Here is a 22,394-nt window from a genome sequence, read left to right as displayed (position 1 = left end):
CTCCAGCTTCTAGCCTGCATTCTGCTCAGCTCAACTCTGGCTGTTAGTCTCCTACCCAGCAACTAGGTGAGGTGTAGTGGAGGAAAGACACATCCCCTCCATTATTCTTGAGGGCACCATCACATAGTTCTAGCTCTTGCAACCTAGCTCATTTTCTGGGGGGGATGGACCTGATGAAGACACTTAAATGGCCAGCTAAAGTCGTTGTCTTACAAAGAAATTTGCCTGACCAGTTCAGCAAACTTCTGTTAGGTTCTAACCTCACAAGGGAGCACAGGGCCCTAAGAATTGGAAAGAGCTTGGGGCATCACCTAAACTGACCCCCACAAACCTTCAACAATATTTACACACCAATCTTTAGCAGAATCATTAATTAATTAAATTTGTATACCGTCCTATACCTGTAGATCTCAGGGTGGTACACAACACAAAACAACTACTGTATATCACCTATATCTATCATCTATCTATCTATATCTATATCTATATCTATATCATCTATATATCTATATATCTATATATCTATATATCTATATATCTATATCTATATCTAATCTCTATATCTATATCATCTATATATCTATATCTATATCTATATATCTATATCTATATCTATATCTATCTATATCCATCTATCCATCTATCCATCTATCATCTATCTATAATACGTAATAAAAACAAAAACAGAATCAACCCAATAATTGCCATTCCACAACATTTAAAAGGGCATTGGACGTCAATCAGCCAAAGGCCTGGCTGAAGAGGAACATCTTCAGCTAGTGCCTAAGGGTGTATAATGAAGGCGCCAGCCAAACCGCCCTGGGGAGAGCATTCTACAGCTGGGGGCCACTGCAGAAAAGGCCTGTTCCATAGCCCGTGTGAAACCTGGGTTGTTTCTGGGGGAGCAGTTGTATCGGGCTGCTCCAGCTTGCTACCTGGCGGATATCCACTACGTGGAATACTGCAGACTATTTACTGCGGCTAGGCTGAATGTTCTTGACACGGCGGGTGAGGTAGAATCCACAGAGCACATTTTACTGAGCTGTCCCATCTACAACGATTTAAGACAGTATCTTATAACTCCATACTTACCCCAGCTTAGTTCCCGACAAAGAGGAAAGCAGACAGCGTATCTGCTAAATAAGTCTTCTGGGAAAACAACTTTGTCAGTGGCTAAATTCCTTTTCCTGGCACTCAAGTGTTGGAAGCGTATAATTGAATACCTTGATGTGGGTTATCTGTGAGAGGTCTAGTACTGTGGCCCTACCTTATTTATGTACCCCTATGATGTTATAGACTATAATATTGTGTAATGTTTTATTTCTGACTATTGGTCGAATAAAGAAATTGTTCTTGAAAAGGCCTGTTCTTGTGTTGCCACCTTCTGGACCTCTTGAGGAGGAGGAGCACAAATAAGGGCTTCAGAGGATGATCTCAGGGTCCAGGTAGGTTCATATGGAGAGAGGCGGTCCTTGAGTTATTGCAGTCCTTGAGTCGGGTAAGGCTTTATAGGTCAAAACGGAGCACTTTGAACTGGGGCTGGAAACAAATTGGTAGCCAGTGCAGTTGGCTCAGGATCGGTGTAATATGCTCAACCCGCCTTTAACCCAGTGAGCCACCTGGCTGCTGAATTCTGCACCAGCTGAAGCTTCCGAACCGTCTTCAGAGGCAGCCATACGTATAACGTGTTGCGGTAATCTAGCCTAGAGGTTACCAGAGCATAGATAGAAGTTAGGCTATCCCTGTCCAGATAGGGGCGTAGCTGGACCACCAGCTAAAGTGGATGGAAGGCACTCTGCGCCACTGAGGCCACCTGAGCCTTGCACGGCTGAGAAGAGTTCAGATGCTTTGTTTTCTCTGTTTTATTAATAGGGAGGCTGCGATTGGGAATGCTAGGAATATACCAGTGCAGAAATAGGTAAAGGTAAAGGGACCCCTGACCATTAGGCCCAGTCGTGACCGACTCTGGGGTTGCGGCGCTCATCTCGCTTTATGGGCCGAGGGAGCCGGCGTACAGCTTCTGGATCATGTGGCCAGCATGACTAAGCCGCTTCTGGCGAACCAGATCAGTGCACGGAAACGCCGTTTACCTTCCCTCTGGAGTGGTACCTATTTATCTACTTGCACTTTGACGTGCTTTTGAACTGCTAGGTTGGCAGGAGCAGGGACCGAGCAACGGGAGCTCACCCCGTCACGGGGATTCGAACCGCCGACCTTCTGATCGGCAAGTCCTAGGCTCTGTGGTTTAACCCACAGCACCACCCACGTCCCACCAATGCAGAAATAGGACTGAATAAACCTTTGTGAGAGGTGACGCCGACCAAGCTGATTGATGCCAAGGGCCTGTCGCTGGGACCACACTTGACTGTTCTGCTGCTTGGAGGTCACTTCTTATCTGTCCACCTCGCACGTGGAAGACTATTTAGAGAGACTCTTCCTTAAGTACAGACAGCTGGCTGGAGTCCTCTTGTCTGCTCAGCTCACCATGTAGCACCAAAAATGAAGCACAGATGGGTTACCCATTTTAGCGACGTTCCTTTTTAATTCTCCCCGCCTCCCCGCAAAGGTTAATGCTCCTAATCTCATTATTGCTGTAGGTAATTGCTCTGGGCTGCTGCTAAAGCTGGTTCCTTGGTACAACCTTTGATTCTCAACCCCCCCCCCCCCCAGTGTGTCATGGGAACGGTGAAAAAGTCACTGGGTATATACAGTGCGTTCCGTCCTGTGCTATTTTAGGATTTTGATTTATGATGCAGAGCTCTTTTCTTCCTCTAAAAATTTAATTCCTATAAGGAGATTGTGCGGTATTATTTATTGAAACGCACACTGTATGTAGGAGTCTGCTTGGGAAGATAAGGTTTCGTCAAAAGATGCATCTCTGTGTGTTGTTCCATGTTTGTGCCTTCTTGGAAACCATATCCCCTTTTTTCCCTAATCTCTCAAGTGTGAGGACTGTCTGTAATATTTAGGGAGGGAGATATATTCTGCATGTTCTCAGAGGCACCCTTGCCTCTTGTTTCACATGTCAGCACTGCTAAATTTTAGCCCCACAAATAGGAGCTGGCAGGGGCTGATGGAAATTGGAAGGACTTGTCTTCATTTGAGGTTGTAAAGCAAGGGTTGGGTGGCCACCTGTGAAGGATTATTTAGTTGTGATTACTGCAATGCAGGGGGTTGGACTAAATAATAATAATAATAATAAATTTTATTTATATCCTGCCCTCCCCAGCCAGAGCCGGGCTCAGGGCAGCTAACACCAGTAAAATTACAATACAAACATAATGGGGGGATGGACGGACCCAATTTAAAATACAGGTTAAAATGCAATTTAAAAAGCAGCTTCATTTTAAAAGTAGCCCATAAATCAAAACCGTAAGGGGAGGGGAGACATAAGGGTCAGACTGAGTCCAAACTTGAAATATACTCAGAGTTGAGTGTGGGTTTCATGCTCTTTATTCAGCTCATAATATGCCAGTTCCCCCAAAGTGTCTGCTTTATATACATTATTTACACAATGGGCCCCGCGTGATTGGCTAATTCCGGGATTCTCCTGTAGGCCAATCAGGTTGCGGATTCACTGCCACCTGGAGCTGGATTGGGTGGCTCCTGTGGACCAATCAGACTGCTGCATTTTGGATCCTAGTCAACTCAGTACATAACAAAACCAAAGGCCAGGCAGAACAGATGGTCAGCCCCTTCCAACTCTTCTATGATTCTGAAGGCCACAGATCCCCTCCCTTCCTTGATTTAAACCCATTTCTCACCACCCACAAAGGGCAAAAAGCAGTCTGGGTGCTATATTGCTTGGGGGGAAAAACCCCAGGAGAATAGGATTGAGAACCTTTCTTCACCTGCTGTTTCAACTCAGTATACTCCCAGCTGCAGTTCAGTGCTTTTAAAAGTCGGGAGGTGGAATCTCGCATTTTGCTCCTCTGAGTGGGTAGGGTTAATGGCACATTCCAAGACACCGTCTTCCAGAAATATATCCCGATATAGACTCAACTGTTTCTGTAGAGGAACTTTGAAAGTTCCCATTGGTGAGCTGTTTTGGAGCAACGGCTCCAGTTATGTAAAAGTTTACGAGATTACGAAAGACAAAAGAGTGCCTGCTGGCTCAGGGAAAATGTATTTCTGAGACTCTATTGCAATTTAGGTTGAAAGCTCGGTCAGGTTACTGGTGCCAGTTACCTTCTTACATAAGATGGGGGGGGGGGGCAGCGGGCATTTTTTCAGCAGCATGGGCAATCTGAATGTGAACTTGCTGTGTTCAGGCTAACTGTACTTTTCCTCTTCTGAGCAGGTTGGCCATTAGAGCAGACAGTCCTATCTCTGGCGGACTCCTCTGTCTGAAGGACTGTCCAGAATAATAATAATAATAATAATAATAATAATAATAATAATAATAAATTTGTGCCCCGCAAAGAATAAAAATACATTAAAATGTCACACTTCCCTGAACAGGGCTGCCTTCAGATGTCTTCTAAATGTTGTTGTTGTTGTTGTTGTTGTGTAGTCGTTTAGTCGTGTCTGACTCTTCGTGACCCCATGGACCAGAGCACGCCAGGCACTCCTGTCTTCCACTACCTCCTGCAGTTTGGTCAAACTCAGGCTGGTAGCTTCAAGAACACCATCCAACCATCTCGTCCTCTGTCATCCCCTTCTCCTTGTGCCCTCAACCTTTCCCAACATCAGGGTCTTTTCCAGGGAGTCTTCTCTTCTCATGAGGTGGCCAAAGTATTGGAGCCTCAGCTTCATGATCTGTCCTTCTAAATGTTAGGTAGTTGTTTATCTCTTTGACGTCTGATGGGAGGGCATTCCACAGGGCAGGTACCACTACCAAGAAAAAAATATTATGTATTGGAGTGTCTATGTTAAGCTTTGGAAAATTTAATAAAATATAACTGAAAAAGAAAGAAAGAAAAGAAAACCACTCAGAAAGGCTTGTTGAAAGGGGAGAGTTTTTTATTTTTTTAAGCATCCTTTTAAACAAACAAACAAAAAATACTTTGGCGGCTAACCATATGAATGTTCTTGGGGGGCAAGGGGCAATTTTGACTCCTGAGCCAATGTCGGGTTTGTTGCTATATGTGTCTGCCAGTATTGTCTCTCCCTTCCCACCGGGAGAAGCTGATGAATGGAAAGCCCAGGTTGTTCACAGAAACATCACAGACATCTCGGCAACAGTGGGGGCCTCTGGGGAGGGAAGGAAAGGTCTTATTTAGGCACCGACGTCTCCAGAAATCTGACTCAGGATTTCCCAGCATGTAACTTTGGTCAAGCTGTTTATGGGTGTAGTTCTCCTGCCCATCACCTCCAGTCTGTGAAGCTAAGGTGACAGGACCTGTCTCACTGGCGCCATCTTGGCAGTTTTCTTCCCTCACGAAGGGTGTGAAAAACTAGGGCAGCCAACTGACTAAAAGACTTTTACTGCACGGTCCTAGCCATTTCTACTCAGAAGCAAGCCCCATTCAGTTAATTGGATTTTCTCCCAGGTAAATGAGTAGAGGATGACAACTGCAGTCAGCTGTATCACTTTTTAACAGGGATACAGTTCGGTCCTAATCATGTCTACTCAGAGAAGCAGGTCCTGTTGAATTAAACGAGGCTCGATTTCAGGCAAGGGAGGATCGCAGCCTTGCATACATGGTGTGACACCTCAGTAAAAGTGTTTCTGAGGTTCCCGAATGAAGTCCGATAATAATACTTAAGGAGAAAATGCATCCTCCTTTGCTAAGGGAAATTAAAATCTCCCAGTCTCCATAAAAGTGACACGGATGCCTGTTGCTTTGAGGTGCTTGAGTTAAAAAAAAAACATGTGCGTGGGACCAAACTGCATTGAAACTGTGCTCCAATGTATTCCATTTTATGTATGCTATATTACATAAATAGTATATGATAGGATTTAGGTCAAAACAACATCTTTGATCAACAATTCATGGCAAAAGGAACAGAGTATATTTACACCGGGGGGGGGCAGTGGTGAGAGAGAGAGACAGAAAGAACCAATATACAGTGGTATCTCGGGTTACATATGCTTCAGGTTACAGACGCTTCAGGTTACAGACTCTGCTAACCCAGAAATAGTGCTTCAGGTTAAGAACTTTGCTTCAGGATGAGAAAAGAAATCGTGCTCCGGCGGCGCGGCAGCAGCGGGAGGTCCCATTAGCTAAAGTGGTGCTTCAGGTTAAGAACAGTTTCAGGTTAAGAACAGACCTCCGGAATGAATTAAGTACTTAACCCAAGGTACCACTGTACTTCCTTAACAGAAAACTACTGCTATACTGGGGAGCTTTTCTTGCAAACTATCTAGAAGCTGGTTTGGGTAAGGCTGTCATATGTCCAGATTTTCGTGGGAGGAATTTCTGAAAGGCAGTGCTTTTTGACAGAATTACAAGCCTGGTAGATGAAGGGAACGCAGTGGATGTAGTCTACCTTGATTTCAGCAAGGCATTTGACAAGGTGCCCCATGATATTCTTGTAAAGAAGCTGGTAAAATGCGGTCTTGACTATGCTACCACTCAGTGGATTTGTAACTGGCTGACTGACCGGACCCAAAGGGTGCTCATCAATGGTTCCTCTTCATCCTGGAGAAGAGTGACTAGTGGGGTGCCACAGGGTTCTGTCTTGGGCCCGGTCTTATTCAACATCTTTATCAACGACTTGGATGATGGACTCAAGGGCATCCTGATCAAATTTGCAGATGACACCAAACTGGGAGGGGTGGCTAACACCCCAGAAGACAGGATCACACTTCAAAACGACCTTGACAGATTAGAGAACTGGGCCAAAACAAACAAGATGAATTTTAACAGGGAGAAATGTAAAGTATTGCACTTGGGCAAAAAAAATGAGAGGCACAAATACAAGATGGGTGACACCTGGCTTGAGAGCAGTACATGTGAAAAGGATCTAGGAGTCTTGGTTGACCACAAACTTAACATGAGCCAACAGTGTGACGCGGCAGCTAAAAAAGCCAATGCAATTCTGGGCTGCATCAATAGGAGTATAGCATCTAGATCAAGGGAAGTTATAGTGCCACTGTATTCTGCTCTGGTCAGACCTCACCTGGAGTACTGTGTCCAGTTCTGGGCACCACAGTTCAAGAAGGACACTGACAAACTAGAACGTGTACAGAGGAGGGCAACCAAAATGGTCAAAGGCCTGGAAACAATGCCTTATGAGGATCGGCTAAGGGAGCTGGGCATGTTTAGCCTGGAGAAGAGGAGGTTAAGGGGTGATATGATAGCCATGTTCAAATATATAAAAGGATGTCACATAGAGGAGGGAGAAAGGTTGTTTTCTGCTGCTCCAGAGAAGCGGACACGGAGCAATGGATACAAACTACAAGAAAGAAGATTCCACCTAAACATTAGGAAGAACTTCCTGACAGTAAGAGCTGTTCGACAGTGGAATTTGCTGCCAAGGAGTGTGGTGGAGTCTCCTTCTTTGGAGGTCTTTAAGCAGAGGCTTGACAACCATATGTCAGGAGTGCTCTGATGGTGTTTCCTGCTTGGCAGGGGGTTGGACTCGATGACCCTTGTGGTCTCTTCCAACTCTATGATTCTATGATTCTATGATTCTATGATTCTATGATTTCCTGGATCTTAGGCAAGTTAATCAAAAAATCATGTTCTGAAGGGGGGAGAAAGCTCAACAACATTTTTTTGGGTCCTAGTTTTTACTTTTTGAAATATGGCATCCCTGGTACTAACCCTTGGTCTGGAGAATACACTTCTGCTGATGCAACCTAGAATAGCATTACCCTTTTTCCCACTAGTGGGACTGGTTGGTTGAATCTGGCAGTTTTAGGCCCTCCAGATGTTGCTGGACTTCAGCTCCCATCATCCTTGACGTCAAACCATGCTGGCTGGAACTGATGGGAGTTGGAGGGCCGCACTCTCCCTACGCCTGCCATAGAAGGACCCAGGGAGGGTCTGACCCTGTATAAGGCAGCTTCCTGCGCCAACACCAAAGCAAAAGAATCAGCTGTTGCTTATTCTGTTCTGCTTGGCTGTTTGCACTACTCTTGTTTGTTGCAGATTGACATGGCATATTGACTAGCTTAAATGTGTGTTGAAAAACAACCTGCCTCTTGGCAAATCTTGACGCTTTGCCTTGAGCAGAGGTCAGTAGTCACTTACTCTTCCTGATGATTTGCAAGTGGTGATTTGTAGGTGCAATCGCTTTGAGCTGTAATTGATTGGATTGATTTTGCTGTTGCAGATGCCCGAGAGCCTCCCCCCCCCCCCCGATTCCCAAGCCCCTTTCTTGGACCACTCTGCTTTCCACGCAGTAACAGCAAAGCCTATTTTTATGGCCAGGATAACTAAGGCTGCCATAAATAGCCTCTGAGCATCACTCCCTTTTTTCCCTTCTTTTTTTTTTTTTTTTTTTTTTTTTTTTTGCTGCTTGAAAGCAAATAGTTCTTGCAGGGCTCCTGTTGATGGATAGGGAGCCTTTTAAGTTAATTAAGGGTGCATCCGTGAGGCTCTTACTTTCTCAATTAGGGGCACTTAAGCAACTCAGATCATTGCTGCTTTTCCTGCTATCTTCCCTGGTGCAGGCTTTATTGCCTGCATTGGTCCTAAAAAGGTAAAGGTAAAGGACCCTTGACCATGAGGTCCAGTCACGGACGACTCTGGGGTTGCAGCACTGATCTCGCTATACTGGCCGAGGGAGCCAGCGTACAGCTTCTGGGTCATGTGGCCAGCATGACTGGCAAACCAGAGCAGCGCACGGAAACGCCGTTTACCTTCCCGCTGGAGCGGTACCTATTGATCTACTTGCACTTTGACATGCTTCTGAACTGCTAGGTTGGCAGGAGCTGGGACCGAGCAATGGGAGCTCAGCCCGTCGTGGGGATTCAAACCGCCAACCTTCTGATTGGCAAGTTCTAGGCTCTGTGGTTTAACACACAGCGCCACCCGACTGCTTTATATGGTCAGGGAAAAAGCAGGCAGTCTTGGACTATATGCCAATGCAGAATGCAGGTGGGGATGTGGGATGCATGACTGAGTATTCCCCAGCATTAAAAAGAAGAAGAAGAAAAGCCTATTTTCCTTGGCAAAGCTAGCTAGCTTGCCTGGATAGTGATGATAGCATGCCTGCTTCCTGAGATGCTAGTTTTCAGGTGGAGTGGGCGGGAGGGGGAAATTGTTTTCTTTTCTTCAATGTATCATAGCGTAGGGTTGCATTCAAAAAGATCAGAACTGGGGCCTGAACTCACGAACAGCGTGGAGTGCTCCTTATTTTATTATTTATTCTTTAACAGCATTTATCCGCCACCCCTAGCAGTTTCCCTTCTTACAGCAACATGCAACTGCAAACAAACAAACAAGTCCTAACTGAGCCCATAGAAGGCAATGGCAAGAACTTTCTGACAGTAAGTGCTGTTCGACAGTGGAATGAATGGGTTCCCATGACAGATGGTTGTGGACTCTCTCTCCTTGGAGGTTTTTAAACAGAGGTTGCATAGCCCTTGGTCATGGATACTTGACAGTGGTACCTCGGGTTACATACGCTTCAGGTTACAGACTCCGCTAATCCAGAAATTAACCCTCGAGTTAAGAACTGTGCTTCAGGATGAGAACAGAAATTGTGCTCTGGTGGTGCGGCAGCAGCAGGAGACCCCATTAGCTAAAGTGGTGCTTCAGGTTAAGAACAGTTTCAGGTGAAGAACGGACCTCCAGAACGAATTAAGTACTTAACCCGAGGTTGGACGATGGTTCTTGGGTGTCCCTTCTAAGTCTACGGTTCTGTGATTCTCTGTCTTCCATCCATGGCATGATCAAAGTCCAGCCGGACAAAAACAGTCTACACAGATGTGCAACGAGGCCAATGAGAGGTATGGTTCGGGAGAGCCTATGTGGTTGGGAAGGGGGATGGGGCATTGCCTGGGCAAAGCCCCAAGGGCCAAGTAGAGAAACCTGGGGAGACCCTTTGGCCCTTGAGATTGAGGTTCCCCAGACCTGTTCTTCCTGGTAATGTGCAAATCGGTCCTGAGCTTGCTGGATTTCGTTGTTTCTGCTCTGAGCTTCTGCGGGCTGAAGCTTCCCACTCACTTCTAGACGTTGAAAGAGACTCAAGACCTTGCAGGGCTGCTGCGCACATCAGCAGATCTTCACAGATTCGCCTTCCCACGCCTGACGGAAATCGATCCAGGGAAGGCTGTTTGCTAACATCACCTTGTCGAGCCCTCGACCGTTGATGTTACAGCTGATTATTCCTCTCTGCCAGGGCTGGATTCAGCATGTGTGTTTTACTCTTCTCCAGAGGAAGTGGAGGACTTGCTTTGGGAAAATGCGACCTTTCCCTCCTCTGGGCTGGGCTTCGCCCTTTGAAAGCGCAACCAGCTATATCGCATGCTGCGTCCTTATAAACTGGAGAGAAAATTGTAAACTTCACACTTGTTGTGGTATTCTTAATAATGCCATTTGGTTGCCATAGAAACGTATTTTCCGAGCATTTTCTGGAGAGCATAGGGGTGAGAGGAGGCAATGGGAAGAAGAAGACAGGTTTGGCTCAGGTCAGATCTGAAGGACGAACTTGGCACGTCAGTCTACTAAATCATACTCAGAGTAAACCCATTGAAATCAATTGAGAATCTAGTTTTAAGAACATTAAGAAGAGCCCGCTAGATCAGGCCAGTGGACCATCTAGTCTAGCATCCTGTTCTCAGTGTGGCTGTCTGTGGCAAACCCCAAGCAGGATCCAGCCACAAGAGCACTCTCTCCTGTGGTTTCCACTCACATCCTGGGGCAAAGTTCACAACCAGGAGCACCTACTTCTGGGTTAGCGGAGCTCACAACCTGAAGCATTCACAAGGAGGACAGTTCGTAACCAGAGATATTAAAGTGAAGGTAAAGGGACCCCTGACCATTAGGTCCAGTCGTGACTGACTCTGGGGTTGCGGCGCTCATCTCGCTTTATTGGCCGAGGGAGCCGGCGTACAGCTTCCGGGTCATATGGCCAGCATGACTAAGCCGCTTCTGGCGAACCAGAGCAGCACACGGCAATGCCGTTTACCTTCCCGCTGGAGCGGTACCAATTTATCTACTTGCACTTTGACGTGCTTTCGAACTGCTAGGTTGGCAGAAGCAGGGACTGAGCAATGGGAGCTCACTCCATTGCGGGGAATTGAACCGCCAACCTTCTGATCGGCAAGTACTAGGCTCTGTGGTTTAACCCATAGCACCACTGTAGTGCTAATAATGCACATTATTCATCTTGATGTGGCAATTCACAGAGCAGTATGCCTAGCGTTACTTCAGCATTACTACTGAAGGAAAACTAGTCCTGCAATGTGACAAGAGAAAGACATAAGCATTTGGCCAGAAATGTGTATCTTATTTTTCCTGCCTTAGTCCCGTCATGTTGCAGTGTTTGTGGAAATCTATAAAATGAGCACCTCATCAAAAGAATGTCTTCTTGTCCAGACACACATATAGTGCTCCTTTGGTTTGGTCGGCCTAAGATGGAATCCAGCCTGGTAGCAACAGCTGTGTTGCGGCACGTCTGATGTGGCCTTGTGCATCCCCATTGGTTGAGGACCTATGCGCTAGACCACAACCTGCCTACAAATTTCCACCATAGAAATGAGTTGTGCGCACACCAAGAGTACAAGAGTCAACAATCTCTGGTTCAAGTAAGAAATGGAATGAATGAATGAGTCATAATAATGACACACTGCTTTTGTATTTTCCATTAAGGCCTTAATGCATTTCAAAAACCCAGTTGCGGGATCAAAATGGAAAGGGAGGGGGAACGAGAGAGTGGGTGGAACTCAATGTTGTTTTTCAGCTTGCCAGACGGGAGTTATCTCCCGCTTGGACTACTGCAATGCGCTCTACGTGGGGCTACCTTTGAAGGTGACCCGGAAACTGCAATTGATCCAGAATGCGGCAGCTAGACTGGTGACTGGGAGTAGCTACCGGGCCCACATAACACCGATCCTAAGAGATCTGCATTGGCTCCCAGTACGTTTCTGAGCACAATTCAAAGTGTTGGTGCTGACCTTTAAAGCCCTAAACGGTCTCAGTCCTGTATACCTGAAGGAGCGTCTCCACCTCCATTGTTCAGCCTGGACACAGAACCAGCGCCGAGGGCCTTCTGGCGGTTCCCTTATTGCGAGAAGTGAGGTTACAGGGAACCAGAAAGAGGGCCTTCTCGGTGGTGGTGCCCGCCCTGTGGAATGCCCTCCCATCAGATGTCAAAGAAATAAGCAGCTATCTTATTTTTAAAAGACATCTGAAGTTTTTAATATTTAATGCTGTATTGTTTTTAACTCTCGACTGGGAGCTGCCCAGAGTGGCTGGGGAAACTCAGCCGGATGGGCGGGGTATAAATAATAAATTATTATTATTATCATATTATTATTATCGATCCCACCGTCCTCCCCACCCTGGTATTGTGCAAGCTCAGTTTCTCTGATGGCACCATGTCCATTGGCAGACCAACTCTGTGTTGCAAAGATGTTTGCAGATGTGACATGAAGGCTTGAAACATCTACCCCGCCTTGTAGAAATCCCTTGTAGGTGACTGCAGTGCCTAGAGACAGACAGTCAGATCATGCATCCACAGCAATGACCGGAGGAGGAATGACTGCCAGGAGGAGTGCAGAGAGAAGAAATTCTGTGCTGCATCTGCGGCAGTGCAACCGGACGCCTTCAGCTGCCCAGCTGCAACAAAACATGTCTCTCCCACATCGGTCTCTACAGCCACAGCAGGCGCTGTAACCTTCCAGCGGTTTGACTTCACCCCCAAAGGCACACTCCTCCGTTGTCTCCTGAGACAGACGGATGCCAACAGTTCTGCTGTCGGTGCTCATAGGGCACATCCTGCCCAGTGTCTTTCTTGGGGAAGGCTTGTTTTGTGTGCAGGAGTTCTAAGGTTAAATCAGCACCACTTCCACGAAGGGCTGGGAATGTCCCCAATGTTCCTACTAAAGGATATTGTTTCTAGGAGTTTAAAGATTATGCGTGGGATGGATAATTCCCAGCCTTGCATTAGGGGAATTGAAAGCTGCACATGGCGTGATGCTTTTAAAAGATTCTGTGAGATCATGGATGTTTGCAGAAATGTTTGTAAATCTGATAAAGAACATTTTCCCGGCAAAGCAGCTGCCGTTCTTGCCGAGGGCTGCTCTTTACCAATCTAATTTGTGCCGCACACTCTCTGCATAGGCGGGTGCGATATACACAAGCCAATATCTGTGCCAAACCCTCAGTGACAGAACAAGTCTGGGTGGGGGAAACCCAACAGAATTATTTCAAGGAAAGCTTTGGCTTTGAGACCAGTTCCCATGTCATTGGTTATTACCTATATCCCAGTGCTATTCCAAGGCAGGGATGTGGACCTCCAGATGTTGATAGACTACAAGTCCCATGGACCCTGGACCATTGGCCTTATGCTGGCTGAAATCTAGTAACATCTGGAGGGTGATGGGTTTTCAAGCTCTGCTGTAAGGAGCTGAAGGCAGCTTATAACACCATACATTCAAAGCACGTTTAAAGCACATTCCCCACTCCCCAGAAAAGAATCCGTGGGCTTTCTTTAGATTTGAAGGGTTGTATTCAACTAACTCCCCCCCCCCACAATTTTTTTATTCATTTTATAACGCAAATAAAGAACACAAACAGAAAAACAAACAATACAAACAAATTCTTGTCATATCCTTATTTTGTATTCAACTAACTTTTGCTCAGAGTAGAGCCGTTAAAATAAATGGCAGCAACTACGTAGTTAGGCCCATTAATTCTGGTGTGTCTGCTCTGAGTAAAAGTTAGTTGAATGCAACCCAAAGTAATTGACATTCTCAGCCTTAGCAAAACACAGTCTCTTCCTGGAACCCTTTTTCTGCAAAGCCATCAGCCGTGATCTCATTAGCAGCCCTGCCTCTGTTTCCTCTTTGTCTCCTTGGCAAAAGTGCCTCAGGCCCAGCCTGTCTAAGTAAGTAAGTAAGTAAAATAAAGTAAGTAAAATAAAGTAAGTAAGTAAGTAAGTAAAATAAAGTAAGTAAGTAAGTAAAATAAAGTAAGTAAGTAAGTAAAATAAAGTAAGTAAGTAAGTAAGTAAAATAAAGTAAGTAAAATAAAGTAAGTAAGTAAAATAAATAAATATCTGCATGATGTAATGGTTTGGCATCCCTGACAAAGCCTGCAGGCTTGCAGCCAAGCGTCAGGCTGAAGCGCTGTGCTTCGGGATGATTTACTGCTGAACCTTGAATTCAGTGGAAGCTCTGCCCGGTTATTATGCCCGCAATGTATTAGGCCAGACACCCTTTCAAAAAGCTGTAGGGGGAAAAGCCCACGATGGACAGCTGGTAATGCAGAGCCCATTAGCCAAGTGTGACAGGGCCTTTGGCTAGAGTGTTTAGGGATTTGGCAATCTCACAAGGCACAAGGACAGGAGATTTAAAAGGCAGCTGAACCTTCGTCAGTTCGACCTGCTTGCAGTCAAACGATGGCCGCAGCCATAAATCTTCTCTGTTGCTGAAGAACTGGCCAGAGAGGTGGAAATGCTGGAAAGGAGATACATGATTGGGTTCCTCTCAAGGAGATGGACCGTTGCCTCTGTGAAACACTTTCCATCGGTTTCTGTCATTGTCAACAGGTCGTTGTTGTTGACATCCATTTGTCTCGAGAGATAATGGAGTGTGTCTCTGGGGGTGAAGTTAAACTGCTGCATTAGTAACACCAAAGTGAGTTCCCTGGGGTACAAGCCAGGGCAATGTGTCTGGAGGTCCTGGGCTGCCCAGATGACAGGACCCCCCTCTTAGCCTCACTGATGTGGTCCAAAGGAAAGCACAGCAATATGTTTGGCACCAACCTGGCTGCAGGAGTTGCTGGAAGGAGGCGTACAAGGCGCCACCCAGCCGTCTTAGGGATTCCACTCCAGATTTACTACTTAGACTTTTCTTCCTCTGAAGATACTGTAAGTGTGATATAATTAAGTACCCCTTGTGAAAACAGTACACCCCCTCAAGGGACTGAAACCAAAAGCCAGCTGCAACCCGTTGACTATGCTCCCTGGGATTCTCATGTCCAGCCTCTGACTTATTGTTTGGCCTTGGGGAAGTGATAAACGCCATAGAGTTCTAACTCCCAAATGGCTTCTATACTTAGAAGTGTGCTGAGTTCCAACAGTATATCTAAAGGAGCGTCTCCACCCCCATCTTTCTACCCGGACTCTGAGGTCCAGCGCTGAGAGCCTTCTGGCGGTTCCCTCACTGTGAGAAGGCAAGTTATAGGGAACCAGGCAGAGGGCCTTCTCGGTAGTGGCACCTACCCTGTGGAACGCCCTCCCACCAGAAGTCAAAGAGAAGAACAACTACCAGTGTGCTGGTCCCGGGGGTAAGGTACCTTGGGTGTAGCAGAGTCCACACGAAGAGGGGCAAGGTCCGAGGCAGAGTGCCGGGCGGTGAACAGGAACGCTGGAACAGGAGGCTGTGCAGGGAACAGGAACACCGGATGGTCGGGGACAGGAGGCCGAGCAGGGAACAGGAGTACCGGATAGTCAGGAACAGGAGGCCGAGCAGGGATCAGGAACGCAGGAAGGTCCGAAGCCAACAACGACGTTGCTCCCGCAACCTGGGGCCGGGCTGACTGGGCTTTTATCCTCTTCTAAGGCCAGGGGCGGTCCCGGCCCCCAGGAGCCCCGCCTCCTCTGGCCTTAAGGCGAGCACTCCTCCTGGGGGCAACCAGTTCCCTTCGCCTCTCTGCTCTAAACCTCTGCAGATCAGGAGAGGCCGAAGGGTTACTGGGCCCTGGAGGAGGCTCACCTGTGGCCACTGAGTCGTCAAGCCTCTCTGGGGCCAGAAGGGCTTCACCTGGGGCCAGCTCCTGATGCACTGCCACAGGTGCAGGCTCTTCAGCATCTAGGCCTTGCCCCAGTTCAGCCGGCCCTGGAGGCGGGGACTCCTGTGCAGGCCGGGATTCCTCTGTTTCATCCTCCGAATCGGAATCCCAGGCCATCACACCATCCCCCCTCCCAGGCCCCCCCCTCAACCGAGGGTCCGGACCCGGCTTGCCGGGGTACGTCGCATGGAACTCTCGGAGGCAGGCAGGTGCGTGGACGTTGGCCGCAGGTTCCCAGGAACGGTCCTCCGGTCCGTACCCCTTCCAGTCAATGAGATACTGCAGCTTTCCCCTGCGGTATCGGGAGTCCAGGATGCGTTCCACCTCGTACTCAGGCTCTCCCCGAACCAACACTGGCTGCGGTCGGGGACGGTTCGGGTGGAACTCGTCGGGTGGGGCCACCGGACTCAAAAGGGACCTGTGGAAGACCGGGTGAACCTTCAGGGTTGCGGGTAACCGGAGACGAAATGCCACAGGAGAGACTTGGTCTACGATAGGGAACGGGCCGGTGAAGCGGGCGTCCAACTTCCGCGAAGGTCGAGAGGGGTGGAGGTGGCGAGTGGAGAGCCAAACCAGGTCACCGACGCGAAGTTCCGGCCCCACCTGGCGGTGGCGGTCGGCCTGGGCCTTGTACGCTTCCTTGGCCTGGTGCAGTTGCTCCACCAAAAGCTGTTGCTGGGACTGGAGCTCTTGAAGCCACTCCGTCACCGCCGGGACTGCGGATGTCGGCAGCACCTCTGGAAACAGCCGTGGATGATAACCATAACTGGCCTGGAACGGGGTCTGCTGGGTGGACGCATTCACCGCGTTATTGTAGGCGAACTCCGCCAATGCCAGGTGGTCGACCCAGTCATCCTGCTGGTAGCTGCAGTAACACCGGAGGTACTGCTCCAGCACCGCGTTCGCCCGTTCCGTCTGGCCATCGGTCTGTGGGTGATAGGCTGACGAGAGGCAGACCTCCGTCCCGAGGGTCTGGTGTAGTGCTTGCCAGAACCGGGATGTGAACTGAACGCCCCGGTCGGACACCACGCGCTCAGGTAGGCCATGCAGGCGGAAGACATGCTGAAGGTACAGCTGAGCAGTTTCCTTGGCTGTGGGTACAGATGGACAGGGAGCGCAGTGCACCATCTTGGTGAAATGGTCGGAGAAAACCAGAAGGCAGGTACAGCCACGAGACGAGGGTAAGTCCACTACAAAGTCCAACGAAACCGTGTGCCAAGGGTGCGGTGGAACTGGCAATGGCTGAAGTAGGCCGGGGGGTCGCCCGGTAGGTCCCTTAGCGCGCCGGCAGACATCACAACCAGCAACGTAGCGAGCCACGTCAGCCTTCAGGCGGGGCCACCAAAACTCTCGACTGACCAGATGGGTGGTCCGATACCGTCCAAAGTGCCCCGCTGCTGGGGCATCATGGGCCATCTGGAGAACCTCCAGCCGTAGTGGCCCTGGCGGGATGTACAGACGACCGTGGTGCAGCAGAAGGCCCTGATGCAGGACCAGCCCCGGATACTGTGGGCTGGACCCTTCAGCCAGCTCCCGGAGTCGTTCCTGGGCCCAAGCGTCGACCCGCTGCTGTTCCCGCACCCGAACCTGCAGTGGCTGCGCCTCCTGGGTGGCCAGGAATGCAGCCGGAGGTAGGATCGTGGTGGGTTCTGCTTGCTGTACCGTGTCTGCGTTGTCTTCAGGTTTCCGGGACAGGGCATCCGCCTTCTGATTCTGAGAGCTAGGGATGTAGCGGATCCGGAACTGGAACCGGGAAAAGAACAACGCCCACCGGATCTGTCTTTGGTTCAGCTTGCGGGTGGTCTGGAGGTACTCCAGGTTCCGGTGGTCGGTTCTCACCTCCACCGGATGTCGTGCCCCCTCAAGATGGTGGCGCCAGACCTCAAAGGCTACCTTGATGGCCAGTAGTTCCCGCTCCCACACAGTATAGTTACGCTCCGCTGGTAGGAGCTGGCGGGAATAGAAGGCACAGGGTAAGAGTGGCGCTTCAGGACCAATCTGTTGAGACAAGACGGCACCGAGAGCCGTACTGGAAGCGTCGGTCTCCACCACAAAGGGTCGAGAGGGGTCAGGATGTTGTAAGATTGGTGCCCTCTGGAAACAGGCCTTCAACCCCTGAAACGCCTCCTCTGCCTCCTTGTCCCAGGAAAACGGCGTCTTTGGGCGCAGTAGCCGGGTCAACGGGGTGGTGCGATGAGCATAATCAGCGATGAAGGTCCGGTAGTAATTGGCGAACCCCAGGAAACGCTGTAGGTCCTTGCGGTTCCGGGGTGCCGCCCATTCTTGAACCGCTGTCACCTTCCCCGGGTCCATTTGCACCCCATCTGGAGAGAGCCGGTGACCAAGGAAGTCCACAGTCCGCTGATGGAACTCGCACTTGCTGAGCTTTGCGTACAAACGGTGCTCACGCAAGCGCTGCAGCACGGTCCGGACATGTCCCTCATGGCGGGCCGGGTCACGGGAGTAAATCAGTATGTCATCCAAATACACCACCACGTACTTGTCTAACAAGTCCTGAAACACGTGGTTGATGTAGCGTTGAAACACAGCAGGCGCGTTGCACAAACCGAAAGGCATAACCAAATATTCGAACTGCCCGTACCGGGTCCCAAACGCTGTCTTCCACTCATCCCCGGCTCGGATCCGAATCAAGTTGTAGGCCCCCCGGAGGTCCAGCTTGGTGAACACCTGTGCCCCTTGCACCCGCTCCAGCAACTCCGAGATAAGGGGCAAGGGGTACCGGTCTGGGACGGTAATTTTGTTCAGGGCTCGGTAATCATGGCAAGGGCGGAGTTCCCCACATTTCTTCTTAACAAAAAGCACCGGTGCCGCGGTGGGCGAGGTGGAAGGCCTAATGAACCCACGCTCCAGGTTCTTGCGCAAGAAGTCCTGCAAAGCCTCGCGCTCTGGCTCTGTTAGGGAATATAAGCGACTCACTGGTAAAGGCGCTCCGGGTTGGAGGTCTATGCCGCAGTCAAAAGGCCGATGCGGCGGCAGCTGGTCTGCCCCCCGTTCCTCGAACACGTCCTGGTAGTCCTGGTACACGGCTGGGAGCGTGGGTGCTGCCTCCTCTGAGGGCGCGGACGCCAGCGTTCCGGATTGAGCATGGGAACATGGGACTGGGAAGTGCACGGTCCGTTTGACCCAGTCAATCTGAACGTTGTGGGCTTCCAGCCAGTCCATCCCGAGCACCAGGGGGAAGCGGGGCATAGAGGCAATGTCCAAAGTTCGCAACTCCCGGTGCTGCTGGAGACACAGGACCAGAGGCTGGGTCTCCTGAGTAACGGCACCTGACCGCAGAAGTCGTCCGTCAATCGCTTCCACCTGGACCGGTACTGGCTTGTTCCGAAGTGGCACCTGATGATGGGCGGCAAAAGCAGCGTCCATATAGGAGCGGGTTGCCCCTGAATCTACCAAAGCATGGGTGAGGATCCAGGGCCCACCTGGAGGGTATAAACGTACCGAAACCATAAGATGTTGCAAGTCCATTGGTGCGGGCCCATTCTGTACGGTTTGGGACCCCCGGTAGCTAGGGCCATCAGCTACTGGGGTTGGCGGTTTCCCTGCGGCTGGCGTTTCTCAGGGCAGGACCGAGCGAAGTGTCCACTTCCGCCACAGTAAAGACAGAGATTTCCATCCCGACGCCGCGCCTTCTCTGCGGGGGAAAGGCGTGGCCGCACTGCCCCGAGCTGCATAGGCTCCTCCGTTAAATCAGTTGTGACCGTGGGGCTGCCGGAAAAAGCTGGTGCCGTGAACTGGAAGTGCCGGCGACCCCGGGCCTGACGACGATCCTCCAACCGGTCGTCTATTTGTAGACTCCGTTGAATGAGAGTGTCCAGCGTGGTGGGGCGTTCCATTGTGGCCAACTGGTCCAGTACCTCGTCCGAAAGCCCTTCGAGATACTGGTCCCGCAGTGCCGAGTCATTCCAGGTCAAGTCCTGTGCCAACAGCCGAAACTCCGTGGTATATGTGGCCACCGTGGACTTGCCCTGTTTCAAATGCCGAATCGCCCGGTTGGCTTGACTCTCTTTCTGGGGGTTGCCGAACGCGGCCTCCAAACGATTGCAAAACCCCGTATAGTCTGCCAGCAAGGGGGAGTCTTGCCTGAGTAGCGGCAACGCCCACTTGGCCGCCTGGTCCTTTAACAAGCTAATCAAAAAGTGCACCTTGGTACGGTCGTCAGGAAAGTTCCGGGCTCGCCCCTGAATATACAGTTTGGCCTGGGCCAGGAACATGGGAAAGCTGGCCGGGGCTCCATCAAATTTCTCAGGCAAAGCCACTGGGTACTTGCCCGGAGCCGGGGCGTCGGCCCCAGGAGCCGGTAGGGCTTCCAAGCGTTGCTGAAGTGCCTCAACCGCGTCACTGAGCTGCTGCACGGTGTGAGACAAGGCCTGGTTCTCCTGGGCCAAAGCCACCAGTGCAGCCGCCTGTTCAGCCATGGCCTCTGGCTCTTCCCGAACGCACCCCTACGAAGGGGGAGTGCGGGAGGTGGCGGGAGCAAACTGTGCTGGTCCCGGGGGTAAGGTACCTTGGGTGTAGCAGAGTCCACACGAAGAGGGGCAAGGTCCGAGGCAGAGTGCCGGGCGGTGAACAGGAACGCTGGAACAGGAGGCTGTGCAGGGAACAGGAACACCGGATGGTCGGGGACAGGAGGCCGAGCAGGGAACAGGAGTACCGGATAGTCAGGAACAGGAGGCCGAGCAGGGATCAGGAACGCAGGAAGGTCCGAAGCCAACAACGACGTTGCTCCCGCAACCTGGGGCCGGGCTGACTGGGCTTTTATCCTCTTCTAAGGCCAGGGGCGGTCCCGGCCCCCAGGAGCCCCGCCTCCTCTGGCCTTAAGGCGAGCACTCCTCCTGGGGGCAACCAGTTCCCTTCGCCTCTCTGCTCTAAACCTCTGCAGATCAGGAGAGGCCGAAGGGTTACTGGGCCCTGGAGGAGGCTCACCTGTGGCCACTGAGTCGTCAAGCCTCTCTGGGGCCAGAAGGGCTTCACCTGGGGCCAGCTCCTGATGCACTGCCACAGGTGCAGGCTCTTCAGCATCTAGGCCTTGCCCCAGTTCAGCCGGCCCTGGAGGCGGGGACTCCTGTGCAGGCCGGGATTCCTCTGTTTCATCCTCCGAATCGGAATCCCAGGCCATCACAACCAGACTTTTAGATGACATCTGAAAGCAGCCCTGTTTAGGGAAGCTTTTAATGTTTGAGGCATTATTGTATTTTAATATTATGTTGGAAGCAGCCCAGAGTGGCTGGGGAAACCCAACCAGATGGGCGGGGTATAAATGATAAATTATTATATTATTATTATTCCTCTGAAGATACTGTAAGTGTGATATACCGTAATTAAGTGTCCCTTGTGAAAACTGTCCACCTCCTCAAGGGACTGAATCCAAAAGCCAGCCGCAACCCGTTGTCTATGCTCCCTGGGATTCTCATGTCCAGCCTCTGACTTATTGTTTGGCCTTGGGGAAGTGATTAACGGCATGGAGTTCTAACTCCCCAAAGGCTTCTACACTTAGAAGTGTGCTGAGTTCCAAAAGTTAAATCCATTGCTTCCCTATCACCTGACATCCAGCTGGTGGCTGGGTATTTGGGAAGTGTTGTGCAAAGCGGGAACAGCTTGTCCAAAATGGTCTCATGGGCCAAATGGGGGGGGGGGGGAGGTCTGGTGGGCCATAAATGGCCTGAGGGATGGAGGTTCCCTACTGTTGGTGTAATAACCCTGGTCTACTTTGCACCTTGTTGCCTTGCATATCTGCAGCGTTGGTGATGTCTAATGAATAGTGGGACCATAGCTGTCAACTTTTTCCTTTTTTTAAAGGGAAATTCCCTTATTCCGAATAGGATTCCTCGCAAATAAAAGGGAAAAGTTGACAGCTAATGAGAGGGACGTGGGTGGCACTGTGGGTTAAACCACAGAGTCTCGGGCTTGCCGATCAGAAGGTCGGCGGTTCGAATCCCCGCGACGGGGTGATCTCCCGTTGCTTGGTTCCTGCTCCTGCCAACCTAGCAGTTCGAAAGCACGTCAAAGTGCAAATAGATAAATAGGTACCACTCCGGCGGGAAGGTAAACGGCCTTTCCGTGCGCTGCTCTGGTTCGCCAGAAGCGGCTTAGTCATGCTGGCCACATGACCCGGAAGCTGTACGCTGGCTTCCTCGGCCAGTAAAGCGAGATGAGCGCCATAACCCCAGAGTCAGTCATGACTGGACCTAATGGTCAGGAGTCCCTTTACCTTTACTTTGCACCTTGTTGCCTTGCATATCTGCAGCGTTGGTGATGTCTAATGAGAAGGGGGACCATAGCGTGTGAAGGAGGACCAGCAGGGGGCACTCATGAGTAGGCAGTGTGCCCTGAAAAGAGTCTCAAGGGCCAGATAGAAAGCCTTGGTGGGCCACATGCAGCACCTTGGCCTGACTTTCCCCACCCCTGGTGCAAGGGTTTGTGTGGCACCTAAAAACTGGCGACAGTGCCCAGCACCCGTCTCTCTTACAGTTCTGCTTGGGCCTGCTAAAATAGCTGTTGCATTTTTCACCCCCCTAG

At 50.2% G+C, this 22,394-nt stretch overlaps 1 protein-coding gene and 1 long non-coding RNA gene across 7 annotated transcripts in view; one reads left to right on the top strand and one right to left on the bottom strand.

The window, feature by feature from the left end:
- LOC310659625 overlaps nucleotides 1-21,048 on the bottom strand; it is a 101,312-nt gene extending 80,264 nt beyond the window's left edge. Inside the window, exon 1 of the long non-coding RNA XR_014502879.1 lies at nucleotides 21,001-21,048. This is a non-coding gene — a long non-coding RNA (uncharacterized lncRNA). The remainder of the gene's footprint in view (nucleotides 1-21,000) is intronic.
- Nucleotides 1-22,394, top strand: part of MAPK4 (mitogen-activated protein kinase 4) — an 84,406-nt gene that overhangs the window by 18,665 nt on the left and 43,347 nt on the right. The gene's annotated exons all lie outside the window — the stretch shown is intronic.

The sequence above is a fragment of the Podarcis tiliguerta genome, assembly GCF_965153285.1.
Source record: "Podarcis tiliguerta genome assembly, chromosome: 11".
Taxonomy (NCBI): Eukaryota; Metazoa; Chordata; class Lepidosauria; order Squamata; family Lacertidae; genus Podarcis; species Podarcis tiliguerta.
The sequence above is the reverse complement of the archived record's forward strand: the minus strand, read 5'-3'. Positions and strand labels throughout refer to the sequence as shown.